Genomic DNA, 14,288 nt, shown 5'->3' on the forward strand with positions numbered 1-14,288 from the left:
ATCTTGGGGTAATAGAGCCCTCTACTAGCCCATGGTCTAGCCCCGTTGTGCTTGTACCAAAGGCAGGATCCAAAGAGATGAGATTCTGTGTGGACTATAGAGCTCTAAATGCAGTCACACAGACTGATTCCCATCCTTTACCTAGGACAGATGAGCTGGTGGACAAACTAGGTGCAGCCAAATACCTCAGCACATTTGACCTAACGTCAGGCTATTTGCAAATAGCCCTGACAGACCATGCCAAAGAGAAGACTGCATTCTCCACCCCGGCAGGCCTCTACCAATTTAAGGTAATGCCTTTTGGACTAAAGAATGCACCTGCTACGGGGGCGTGGCTAACCGCCATGTAGGAAGGACACACTCTCTGCGAGCTCCGCTCGATGTGTCCATGATTTTCTGCCAAAGTATGCTTTAGAGATTAATAAAACATCCACAGAGCCACTAAAACATTTTTGAGGGTTTTGAGTGGCCGTGACTGGAGTGTGCCCATCTGAAGAGCCCTTATCGGCGTGAAATAGCTCGAAACACAGAGCCGAAGCTCAGGACAGAAAAAGGCAGCTGTGGCGCAAAGATTGGAGACGGCGCCGTAGTGACCAACCCGGACCAAAGAGCAGTCCGTATTCAAACCACAGGCAAATCCAAGGTAACAAAGCCAGTAAGATAATCCAAGCGAAGTCCAAGTATGCAAACCGAGGTCGAAATCCAAAAAGAGTCAAGAAATCCAAACGAACGCGAAACGCCAAACAGGTTGCAAAGAACAGCTGTGAAGCAGCGAGTACACTTAGAGCCGTGTTTAAATACTTACGCTTCTGGCATTACTTCCCGTCACTTGACGTGCTTTCGCATCACGTGAATGGATTCCTGGGTCACATGAGCACACAGTGCTTGTCACGCAACGCGGAAGCATAGTAGCGTTCCGCCGATTACCTAAGCGCCAAGGTAGCTGCCAATGCAAAAATGGACGCAACTTGGAGAGCGTTCTGTTGCGGGTGAGGCGTGCATGTGCACGCGAGTCATCAGGAGGCCCACGTGAGTGCCAGAGTGTGAAGGGGGAATAAGATGGGACAAAGGGAGCGGGGCAAGTTATGGTGATTCTGGGGTTTTGGGCAGGGGTAGGAGTGGCAGTACTGTCAGGTGTGTGTACAAGGGAGGGTGTGACAGAGCCCCCCCAAAGGCCCACGACCCCGTGGGCAGGAAGGATGATCCCTGTGAAAGCGAGCCACCAAGCGAGGAGCGTGGACATCAAAAGCGGGGACCCAGGACCGCTCCTCTGGACCATATCCAGCCCAATCCACCAAGTACTGCAAGCGCCCCCGGCAGATACGGGAATCCAAAATGCTAGAGATCTCATAGACATCCGGTGCCGACAGGGACACCGTGTCAAGGAGTTCCCCCCTTCTCACCTGGAGCCGATGTTTGCCGGTGTCTTCGATCGTTGCCTTCTTGCGAACGCTCCTGGTCTTGAACAGTGCTGCTTGAGTCTCGTCTGGTTCCAGGTTGCGTTTAGTTCCGGGAACGCGGAGTCCAGGAATCCGAGAGTCTTGGAAAAGCTAGTAATGCTCCTAATCAGGAAGGGGGAAGGGTCAGGAGCGGGTAATAGCACTGGGACAAAGGAAACAATACCACGAGCTAAGAACACATGTCTGAGGCTACTCTGCAATAGCATTGAAACGCGCGGAGCCGTGGAAGGCGTGGTCTGTAAATAGATCACGCCACGTTCAGCGCATGGAACGAGCAAGGGCTTCAGCTCTGGACGGCCATGTTGGAAGTAGTACGGAATGTAAGCCCCGTTGAGACAAGGACCAGGAGGTCCAAAATGGGCGTGATCTGAAGTTCATGACAGCATGCCTCCTCCAAAGGCCTTTTCCTCCATGTTTGCCCGGGTGTATTAGGTGAAATCTTCTGAGCAACCGAGGAGCCTTGATATTTGAAACAGGTTCCCAGGTCCTTTTGCTAGGAGGATATTCTTTCCATTCCACTAGGTATTGAAGATGGCCCTGCTTATACATGGAGTCACAAATCCGGGACACCTCATATTCCAGTTGGTTGTCAACCAGTAGAGGAGGAGTTTTACTGGATTTTCGAGAGGATTGGATGTAGGGCTTCAATAGGGATGTGTGAAAAACTGGATGAATTCTTTTCCAGGAGTCAGGTAGCTTGATTCGATATGAGACAGGATTGATAATCTCCTTGATGGGAAATGGACCATAGTAGCGGGGAGCCAGCTTGTTTGGTCGCAAGTGTCGGGGAAGAAGTTTTGATGACAACCACACTCGGTCACCGAGCATATAGGAAGGACCTGGTCTTCTCTTGGAATCTGCATACCTCTTGGTCTTTAATCTGGCTTTCTCCAAGTGTTCTTTAGCCTCCCGGTGAATGTTGATAAGAGTTTCAATCCAGGAGTCAACAGTAGGTACTGGTGTAGGGTAAGGAAGAACCGAGGTTAAAACCGATGGATGGAACCCCTGACTACAATAAAAGGGGCTGGTCTGTAGCGCTGAGTTTTCGGAGTTTTTGTAAGCGAATTCCGCAACGGGTATCAGGAGAGACCAGTCATCCTGGACCTTGGTGGCGAAACATTGGAGATATTGTTCCAGGGTCTGGTTTGCACGTTCTGTGGCTCTGTTGGTTTGGGGGTGATATCCTGAAGAGAGGACACGTTGGATTCCTAGAACCCGACAGAGGTGTTTCCAGAATTGTGAAATTTATTGGGGACCCCGGTCAGATATGATCTTGGAAGGAAGCCCATGTAGTCGGAATATGTGTTCCAGAAATATTCCAGCTAGCTCTGAAGATGAAGGTAGTTTCATCAGTGGCGTAAAATGGGCCATGTGGGTAAACAAATCTATGATGACCATGATGGTAGTATATCCTCGGGAAGGTGGTAACTCCACTATGAAGTCTGTAGCAATGATTTCCCATGGTTTAGAGGGTAGAGTGGGCTGCAGAAGAAGACCCACCGGTCTTTTGTTATCATGTTTATTTTGGGCACATGTCATACAAGCCTGGATGTATTGCTGTAAGTCAGACTTCATTTTAGGCCACCAGAACTGTCTCTGTATAAGACGGAGGGTGTTGGTGATACCTCGGTGCCCGGGATGGAGTGTGTCATGACAAAGGTTTATTATTTTCTGCTGTAACTTCCGTGTAGGAATGAGTAGTGCATTGTCCTTGAATAAGTAGCCTTTCTTGGCTCTTAATTTCCAGTGGTTTCTTCTTGAAATGTTCTTCCATATTTCCGAGGATTGGGTTTGCGATCGGACTTCTTCCAGGAGATCAACTGCTTGGGCTACGAAGATTGTTTCACTCAGAGTTAAGGTTCTTGAAAGATAAGCAACGGGGTGTTCCAAGTCGTCCTCCATTTTCTGCTTCAACACTGCTCCTATAGCGTAATTAGAGGCATCCGTTTCCACTAAAAAGGGTCGACTTGTATCGGGTTGAGCCAAAATGGGAGCTTGTGTAAACTCGGTCTTCAAACGCTGGAATGCAGTCTCTTGTAATGTTGACCAGACAAATGGGGTATCCTTCTTTAGCAGAGCCACTATAGGTTGTACAATCTCGGAAAAGGTGGCTATGTACTTTCGGTAGAAATTGGCTAGTCCTAGGAAGGATTGGATTTGTTTCACGGACGTGGGAGTATGCAATGCGAGAATGGCTTTTACTTTTGAAGGGTCCATGCCAATCCCCTCTGGACTAAGGATAAATCCCAGATAGTGCACAGAGGTAACGTGAAACAAACATTTTTCAGGCTTGGCTAAGAGGTGATGTTCCCGGAGTCTTTGTAGAACTGCCTTAACATGTCCTTCATGCTTCAGAGGGTCCTTGGAAAAAATCAATATGTCGTCCAGATAGACAATGACGAAGAGAAACAACATGTCAGAGAACACCCTATCCATAAAACGTTGGAATACTGCTGGGGCATTGGCTAGTCCAAAGGGCATGACCAGGTACTCGTAGTGGCCAAAGGGTGTTCTAAAGGCGGTCTTCCACTCGTCTCCTTCCCGGATACGGATCAAATGATAGGCACCCCTGAGATACAATTTGGTGAATATTACTGCACCTCTCACTGCTTCCAGGATATCTGATATCAAGGGTAGTGGGTATCGGTCCTTAAGAGTGCTTAAGATCGGGGTGCTTAAGATCGGGAGCTGGCATTGATTTAGGCCACGATAATCGAGGCAAGGTCTAAGTTCCAGGGTGTCTTTCTTAGGAACAAAGAACAATGATGCACCTGCTGGTGACTTTGAAGGTGTTATGGTACAGTTTTCAAGTTTTGTATCCAGATATTCTTTGAGGGCCTTTTTCTCAGGTTCGGAAAGGATAAACATACTACCGAAAGGGATCACTGCCTAGGTTTCCGTTTCAATTGCGCAGTCTTCGGGTCTGTGTGGAGGTAAAGCCTGGACTATGGCAGTGGAAAAGACATCAGCGAATCCTTGGTAGGCCTCCGGAACCTGTATTATATTGGAAATCATGAGTGGAGTTTCTTGCTCCTTAGGTGGTTCCTCAGGGGGTGTTAAAGGAGGTTCCAGGGATAGACAATGAGACATACAAAACTCCGAGCCTAGGAATAGTGATCCTGCTGTCCAGTTTATATACGGATTGTGTTTTTGTAACCAGGGCATACTCAATACCATGGGGTAGTGGGCGGACTTAATGATATCGAATCTGATTAGCTCTTGATGGTGGTTTATTGAGAGCTGGATTTCCTTGGTCTGTAGGCTTATGGGCCCTGAACTGAGGGGTCTTCCATCGATGGCTTCCACAGGCTGCATGGTGCTTCGTGCCTCATATGGGATTTGATGACTGACAACCCATTCCTGATCTATGAAGGTTCCCATAGCTCCACAGTCAACCAAGGCCAGAATGGGGCAGATCTTACTCTTCGAGGGTGAAAGAAATGCCTGAGAACGACCAGTCTGTTTTGTCCAGGAGAGTTCAAGGATGGAATTGATGTGGAGCAAACATCTCTCTCCTGAATCTCTGCTCTATTTAAGATCGGGAGCTGGCATTTCCCGAACGCCGAGGAGGTGCCAGAGGACATTCCCTGACCAAATGTTTGTCTGAAGCACAATACATACACAAACCCGTATGAATCCTTCTCAACCTTTCTTGAGGTGATATGGGTCCACGAAAGGCTCCAATTTGCATGGGTTCTGGTTCTGGGCTGGGCTTGGGTTTGCGTCCGTTCTGGCTGTGCTCTCAAAGGACGTCTTGGGTGGATTTCCCTTGGATTTCTTCTTTTCAGCCTTCCTTTCTTGGATGCGAAAGTCTATTTGCAAGGCCAGGTCCATTAGTGCTTGGAATGAATTTGGTCGAGCCACCCTGGCCAGTTCATCCTTGATCTCATCGTTCAGGCCTCTCCTGAACAGGGTAAAACTAGCCTGAGAGGACCAGTCTGCTTCCTTAGCCAATTGTTTAAATCTGGTCACATAAGTGAGCATATCTTGGGAGCCCTGTTGAAAGTCCAGTAAGCGTTCTTGGGCAGTATAGACCTGCTCTGGACGGTCAAACATGCCTTTAAGGGCCTGTATGAACTCATCATAGTCATCTAGGAGGGCATCGCCGGAGTTAACAAGGGGTGTTGCCCAAGTTAAGGCGTTGCCGGAAAGGTGGGATATGATGAAACCCACCTTAGCCCTAGCAGTCAAGAAATAATAGGGCTTAAAGGTAAAGTGGACCAGGCATGAATCTAGGAATCCGCGAAGTGCTTTTGCCGAACCATCATACTTGTCAACAATACCACCCAACAGGGCACTCTCCTTTGTAGCAGAATCCTGGGATAAGACCAATTGTTTGAGCGTGGCGTTTTCCGCCTTAAGATTTTGGACCTCGGTTGATAATTCTTGCATGCTTCGCATTAAGTCCTGCACGGCGGCTTCCATCTCGTTTTTAGGTTCGATCGGGTGGTGTCTCAAATTGTCAAGGAGTTCCCCCCTTCTCACCTGGATCCGATGTTTGCCGGTGTCTTCGATCGCTGCCTTCTTGCGAACGCTCCTGGTCTTGAACAGTGCTGCTCGAGTCTCGTCTGGTTCCAGGTTGCGTTTAGTTCTGGGAACACGGAGTCCAGGAATCCGGGAGTCTTGGAAAAGCTAGTAATGCTCGGAATCAGGAAGGGGGAAGGGTCAGGAGCGGGTAATAGCACTGGGACAAAGGAAACAATACCACAAGCTACGAACACACGTCTGAGGCTACTCTGCAATAGCATTGAGACGCACGGTGCCGCGGAAGGCGTGGTCTATAAATAGATCACGCCGCGTTCAGCGCATGGAGCGAGCAAGGGCTTCAGCTCTGGACGGCCATGTTGGAAGTAGTACGGAATGTAAGCCCCGTTGAGACAAGGACAGGAGGTCCAAAAGGGGCGTGATCTGAAGTTCATCACACACCGGGGCAGCAGGGGCGCCAAGACGGGAAGGACCCAGACAAGGCCTGAGGAGGGAGACATGAAACACACGGTGTATCCGCCAGGACCCCAGGAGGACAAGACAGTATGTAACGGGGTTGATCACCCAGGACACCACATAAGGACCCACAAAACGGGGCAAGAGTTTCCTGCAACCCTCCAACCACAAATGACGAGTAGAGAGCCAGACACGAGAACCCACTGAAAGAACAGGAGCCACCACACGCTTCTTGTCTGCCTGGGATTTCATGGTTGCCTGAGCCTCACTGAGGTGTGCCGAGGTCCGGGCGTGAATAGCAGACATATCCCTGACACAAGCACTAGCGGCTGGATTGGAAGATACCGCGAGGTCGGGTATAGGCAGAACACAGGGATGCTGGCCATACAGGACATAAAAGGGGGAGAACCCAGTGGAGGCATGGACCGCATTGTTGTACGCGAATTCAGCGTGACGGAGGTAATGCAACCAGGTGGACTGTTGTTGAAGTATCAGACACCGCAGGTATTGTTCCAAAGTCTGATTGACCCTTTCGGTCTGACCATCCGTCTCTGGATGGTAGGCCGAGGAATACCAGACATCGATACCCAATAATTTGGTCAAGGCCCGCCAGAAGCGTGAGGTGAACTGGGAACCCCTGTCCGACACGAGGACGGAAGGCAGGCCAAATAGGCAAAACACAGAGTCAAAGAACATTCTGGCCATGGTAGGAGCAGAAGGGATACCCTAACAGGGGACGAATCGTGCCATCTTGGAAAAGGAGTTCACCACCACCCATATGGTATCAAAACCTTGCACCCGAGGGAGATCTGTAATAAAGTCCATGGATAAGGTATGCCAAGGTTTAGGGGGTACTGGTAGAGGAAGCAACAGACCCAGAGGACATCCTCTACAGGGCTTACATTGACTGCATATGGAACATGTGTTGACGTAAGAGTCCACATCCCTTTTCATGCCCGGCCACCAGCACCAACGCTTCAAGAGGGCTAACGTGCGTTGTTGACCCGGGTGACCGTTCACAGGGGCGTCATGTGACCACTCAGGGCCATATTCCGTGTGTCTGCAGTCGGTAAAAACAGACGGTTCAAGACAAAGGGAAGGCTATCATGAATTACCGGATCCCATTCTGACAGCTTGTTAGGATAAAGCGATACCCACTTCCTTACTGCATCCAGCAAGGGCATTGGTGGTGTGCACAGGCAGACTACCTTGGTGTTGTCTAATAGCGTGTCAGGATATACAGGCAGAGAAATCCCCCCAGGATAGTGTGACAAGGCATCGGCCTTCCCATGAACCGAACCAGAGCGATGACATATCTGGAAATCGAATGCTGCAAAGAATAGATGCAACCTGACTTGTCTACTATTGAGGCATTTTAGGGAGGCTAGATCTTGCAGATTCTGGTGATCCGTGAAGACCGTGACCGGATGTTTTTTGCGCCCTAGTGGTGATATCGCCAAACACGAAAAGCAACCATGACCGCCAGTAGTTCCTTCTCGGTCACGGTACAATGTGTTTCAGGGATGGTGAATTTGCGGGAGTGGAAAGCGACCGGGTGCAAGCAGCCCAAGGATCGTCAAGTCTGTGAGAGAACTGCACCTAAAGCAAAAGAAGAAGCGTCCGCCTCAACGAATAAAGGGAGTTCTGGGTCAGGATGCTGAAGAACAGGGGCTGTTGTGAACGCAGTTTTCAGTGTTTCGAATGCGTTTTGGTGTGTATCTGTCCACAAAAAGGGCGTATGAGGACTGGTCAGGGCAGTGAGGGGAGACACAATGGACGAAAAGCCAGAGATGAAACGTCTATAGAAATTTGCGAATCCCAAGAATGATTGTAGTGCCTTTAGATTCACAGGGACGGGCCAGTCTAGGACAGCTTTCACTTTAGAATGATATATGGACAAGCCGGCAGGGGTGATGCAGAACCCAAGGAAATCCACACTCCTGACATGAAATTGGCATTTCTCTGGTTTGGCATACAAAGAGTGTTTCTGAAACCGTGAAAGTACTTCACTGACATGGCATACGTGTTCATCTGAGGACTGAGAAAAGATTAGAATGTCGTCGAGATATACCACGACGAACACGTCCAAGATATCGCTTAGGATGTCATTCATGAATCTCTGGAATGTGGCAGGGGCATTGCACAAACCGAACGGCATGACTGTACATTCGAATAACCCATACCGGGTACTAAAAGTGGTTTTCCACTCATCGCCGGAACGAACGCAGACCAAATTGTAGGCCCCACGCAGATCCAACTTGGTGAATATGGTTGCATGTGCAAGGTGGTCGAGTAAAGGTGTAATGAGGGGAATGGGATACCGATTCTTTCTTGTAATAGCATTAAGTCGCCGGTAATCCACACATGGACGTAGGTCACCCTCTTTTTTAGGGACAAAAAATATGGGACTCGCTGCAGGTGAGGTGGACGGGCGTATGTGTCCCATCTTCAGGGCCTTTTGGATATAGTCTGTCAGAGCTAACTCCTCCGACGGTGAGAGGGAATAGATCCATCCTGTGGGTATCGTGGCGTCAGGGAGTAGGTCAATGGGGCAATCGTACAGTCGATGTGGTGGTAGGACCTCAGAAGAACCACGATCAAACACACTTGCGAAGTCTTGGTATTCAGGGGGAATGCTTGTGGCCACTAGCCCCACTACGTGTTCTGAGGATGGTTCTTGCGATTCGGACACGGTTAACTGAGCAATTGCTTGAGTCGGGTTATCACTGTTGGTATCTGTGGGTAGGCAGAAACATTGGCAGATTTCTGATTCGAAATGAACCAAACCTAAATTCCAATCAATGAGTGGGTTATGTTCCTGGAGCCAAGGGATTCCCAATATGAGACCAAACTGGGGCATGGCAATGAGGTCAAAACTTATGGTTTCTTTGTGTATGGATTGGATTGTCAGTAACAAGGGTGCCGTTTGTTGTTTAATCGGGCCAGATACTAGGGAGGTACCATCCACTGCCTGTACGGGTTCTGGTCTGGTCTAGTCTTGGTCAGAAGAGGCAGATTTAGGGTATGAGCCAAGTCAATGTCAATGTAGTTACCCGTTGCCCCTGAATCTATTATAATGGTGACAGGATGTGTGATAGTTGGTGGGTGAAGTGTGGCCTGTACTTGTATGGGTCTAATGTGGCCAAAAGCAGGAATCGGGTTCAGGGTATGATAAGAATAGCTCGATCCCGTCCCCGGTTCTAAGATCGAGCTGTCCGAAAACCCTGAGTTTTGGGCTTTGGACGACGTGGGCACTCCTTCACAAAATGGCCAACTAGACCACAATAGTAACAGGCATTATCCACCCTCCTATGTTCTCTTTCCAGAGGGGAAATCGGGCTCCTAATTCCCCCGATTTGCATGGGTTCTGGTGAAGTGTCAGAAGGAGAATGCGAAGTGGGGAGTGTGACTGAGTGAGCGAACCCGGCTTTTGCTCTCCTTTCGGACCTTTGTGCATCTACCTGGAGGGCGAGGTCGACCAGATCTTGGAATGCTGTTGGTAGTGAAGGGACCACGGACAAGGCGTCTTTCATGGTATTACTGAGGCCCCTATAGAATACCACCGCCTTCTTGCTTTCGGGCCAGGATGTTTCAGCGGACAGCTGGTTAAACCCAGTTATGTACTCAATAAGAGGACCCTCACCCTGATTCAAATCCAGGAGTTCCAGGTCTCTCAACTGAACTTTATGTCTGGTGTCGAAGACCCTGGACATTTCCGTGACAAGAAGGTCAAAGTCATAGAGGGTGGGGCTATTGTTTTCCAGAAGGGGGTTGGCCCATGCGGCAGCAGTACCTGCTAGATGTGAAAGGATGAATGCCGCCTTGGTAGTGGGATCCGGAAAAGGCAAGGGGTCGACACAAAAAGTGTAACTTACACTGATTTAGAAAGGTTCTGAATTTCCTGGGATCTCCATGGTAACTTTCAGGAGCTGCTAAAGGGAACGGGGAAGGCAGTACAACAGGGACAGGATTTTGGGGTGATGGAGCTGGAGGCGGCGTGGGTTGGGAGACTGAGGGTGTATCCCCAAATTCCGTGTCTTGGGGCAATGGTTGTCTAATGCTTTGCATGTGGTCAAGCCGCTGGTGGATGGCGGTATTAGCGGCAGCCATGTCTGCCCGTAATACTGTAATGGCTTGGACTATAGCGGACATGGGATCTTCAACATTCCCCTACATTGCCTACACGACAATACGGCTTCACAGTCTGTTGAGACTTGAGTGTCGAGTAGGCAGAAGAGTCCTCTGTCCCCAAATGCCACACAGAGAGAACTCAAAGTCACTCCATGTGCGACCGTTGAGGCCACAGGTGGAGATGGTCAACTCCGGAACCGCGAACCTCTGGGACCCCAATCCGCTGCAAGAAAATACTGATTAAGTACCAAGCAAATGACAGTAAATAACAGTGCCAAGATAACGTGAAAAAGGTCTTACCAGAGGGGTCAGGAAAAAGGCAATGAACCTATGAGGTCGGGGTCCGGGACTCACGTGGGCAGAGCCACCCCAGATGGAGCAGGTAGACTGTAGTCCCAAATATTGGCGTGAGAACCACCTGATGGCAAGAACGTGGTTTGGTAGCTGTGGAGCTTGAAAGCAAGAAGTTCCAAAGAAAACCAGATGCAAATGGAAATCCGTGTTGAAGTCCAAAGAGCAGTCTGTATTCAAACCACAGGCAAATCCAAGGTAACAAAGACAGTAAGGTAATCCAAGCAAAGTCCAAGTATGCAAACCGAGGTCGAAATCCCAAAAAAGTCAAGAAATCCAAACGAACGCGTAACGCCAAACAGGTTGCAAAGAACAGCTGTGAAGCAGCGAGTACACAGAGAGCCGTGTTTAAATACACGCGCTTCTGGCATTACTTCCCATCACATGACGCGCTGTCGCATCACGTGAATGGATTCCCGGATCACGTGAGCACATAGCGCTGGTCACACGACGCGGAAGCATAGTAGCATTCCGCCAATTACCTAGGTGCCAAGGAAGCTGCCAATGCAAAAATGGACGCAACCTGGAGAGCGTTCTGTTGCGGGTGAGGCGTGCATGTGCACGCAAGTCATCAGGAGACCCACCTGAGTGCTGGAGTGTGAAGGGGGAATAAGATGGGACAGAGGGAGCAGGGCGAGTTATAGTGATTCTGGGGTTTTGGGCAGGGGTAGGAGTGGCAGTACTGTCAGGTGTGTGTACAAGGGAGGGTGCAACACCATCAGAGACACTGGAGCCAACATAACTGTGGTTGATGAATGTTTTTTCAAGGTGGAGGATGGTGCTAAGGCACCCAAACACCTAACCAAGTTAGCTGGAGGCCCTTTGCAAATGGTTCCCCAGTTACCAGCTCTCATCCAGTGTAATGACATGACTGTCAGAATACCTGTTAGTGTGCAAAGTGACGCACCTGGGAGGGTTCTGGTGGGAAATGACCTGAAAACTCTTGGAGTTGTGTCCAGTACCCCCAGGCCCCTCAGCAAAAGGAAGCAGGAGCTTTCAAGGTCTGCAAGGGAGAGAACCTTGAGAGGCTCTCCTGGGGACTTGATAGAAGAAGCTATCACCCCAAATCCACAGGACTTACTTATTGCTATTACAAGACAAAAAGAGGCAAAGGGGAAACCCAAGTCTACAAGCAAGAAAACAGCAAGCACCCCTGTGCCTACAAGGACATCACCAAGACTGTCCAAAGTCACACCTGTGACTCCTCCACTAGCTGAGGCTGAGTGTGTGGTTCAACCCCATGTGGTTCCACCAGATACTGAGGACTCAGATCTGGAAGAAGATCTTACTCTGGTTGGAGATCTTGACCCTGTTGAACATCCTGAACTGCAGTCTTTACTGGCTGAAGGTGGACCCAACAGGGCAGACTTCAGCAGAGGACAAAGACAGTGTCCTACTCTTGAAGGTCTTAGCCTACAGGCAGCTTCTCAGCTTGATGGGGAAGAGCCTGGGAAGTATAGGTTGCACTGGGAAGATGGCCTCTTCTACAGTGAACCAACTGAGTCAAACCCTGGAGACTGCAAAAGACTTATAGTACCTCTAGTGAACCGACTCCAGTTCCTACAGTTAGCCCATGATATAACTTTGCTTGGTAACTTAAGTTTTAAGATGACCAAGAAAAGGCTCTATCTTTACTTCTACTGGCCTAAATTGGTTCAGAAGGAGACACATTCTGTAGGAGCTGTCACACTTGCCAAACCTCTGGCAATAGTGGAGCCAAGAATGTGGCACCCTTGGTGCCTCTCCCAGTGGTGGGAGTTCCTTTTGAAAGGGTCAGGATTTACATTGTTGGTCCTCATGAAGCTCCCACATCTTCAGGTAACAGGTTTATCCTGGTTGTAGTAGGCCATGCTACTAGGTATCCTGAAGCCATACCTATGAGAACTGTTACGGCACAGGCTTTGGCTAAGGCCCTACTTGATATTTTTACCAGAGTAGGTTTTCCTAAGGAAGTGATAGCTGACAGGGGATCCAATTTTATGTGCCACTACATGCAAGCCATGTGGAAAACCTGTGGAGTCACTTACAAGTTCTCTACTACCTACCACCCACAAACCAATGGGTTGGTGGAGAGGTTTAACAGCACTATGAAGAGCATGATAGGTGTTTTAGAAGAACCCCTTAAAAGAAAGTGGGACCTTCTACTGCCATGCCTTCTCTCTGCATATAGAGAAGTCCCTCAGGAGGGAGTAGGTTAGAGTCCCTTTGAACTTCTCCCTGCTCCTTCCCCCGAGCCAGTCAGAGTGACTATGTGATAGGTCTCCGGAGGAGAATGTCACACATGATGGCAGAGGCAAGTGATAACTTGAGGGCTGGTCAAGCTCTGGTCAAACATTAGCATGACCAGAAGGCTAACATGGTTGAATTTACTTAAGACCAGCTTGTTCTTGTTATGGTACCCACAAGGAAGAGGGCCTTGCAGGACAAATGGATAGGACCCTTCAAAGTTGTGGGTAAACTTGCAGAGGTGGACTATCTGGTGGACTTAGGCCATCCTAAGGAGGCTCCTAAAGTCTTTCACACCAACTGTTTGAAGGCTTATGTCTCTAAACCTAAAATGGGAGCTTTGCTTCTAGCTTCAGCTCAAGAGGAGGATGAGCGTGACCTCTGCCTGACCTCCTCAGAGGCTTACCTTTAGATGAGAAAGTGGAAGGAGTTAATCTCTCTTCCATTCTAACATCTGACCAGCAGAAAGAGTGCAAATTACTGTTAAATGAGTTTGCCTGTTACACATTGCGGTAGATGGACTCTGTGGTCCCGTGCCCGCTTGTGCGGTATCGTGCGGAAGTGCAGTTCCAAGATGGATGCCTGTCGGATTTCTCCAGCCGACAGCTACGGTCTAGTCTCTTCACGTCCCTCCGAGAGACTACGGACCGCTCACGTGATACTATATCCAGACTCCAAACCAAGGTTTCATCGCGTCGCTTCTGTTACAGACGCTTCGCAATTTGCGTTGGGTGCCGTACTATTACAATTATCAGAACAGGGAGAAGAAAGACCTGTGGCTTATCTGTCCAAAACTTTCAATGCGGCAGAACAAAATTATTCAGTACTTGAGAAAGAGCTTCTGGCTATCAAACAATCTTTCAAAGAATGGAGACACCTACTCCTGGGATCTACCCATCCTATCAAGGTTCGCAATGATCATCAGAATCTAAGAAGCGACGCCCATTATTGACATTTGGAATCCTTATGGAGCAGCAAATGCAACAATTAATGGCAGCTATGCAAGCCATGTCCTTAGAGATGCAATCTTTAAAACAAGATAATGCTCAGCTGCGACAGCAAGTCACTAGGGCATTTTCAGACACTCCCCCTTCTTCCTTACACGCCCTAATGTACGACGGAGATCCATATAAGCTCAAAGAATTTCTAGATAGTTGTACGGTCCAATTCACTTTCAAA

Source organism: Ambystoma mexicanum, chromosome 3p (genome assembly GCF_040938575.1).
Source record: "Ambystoma mexicanum isolate Mex_15411 chromosome 3p, UKY_AmexF1_1, whole genome shotgun sequence".
Lineage (NCBI taxonomy): Eukaryota > Metazoa > Chordata > Amphibia > Caudata > Ambystomatidae > Ambystoma > Ambystoma mexicanum.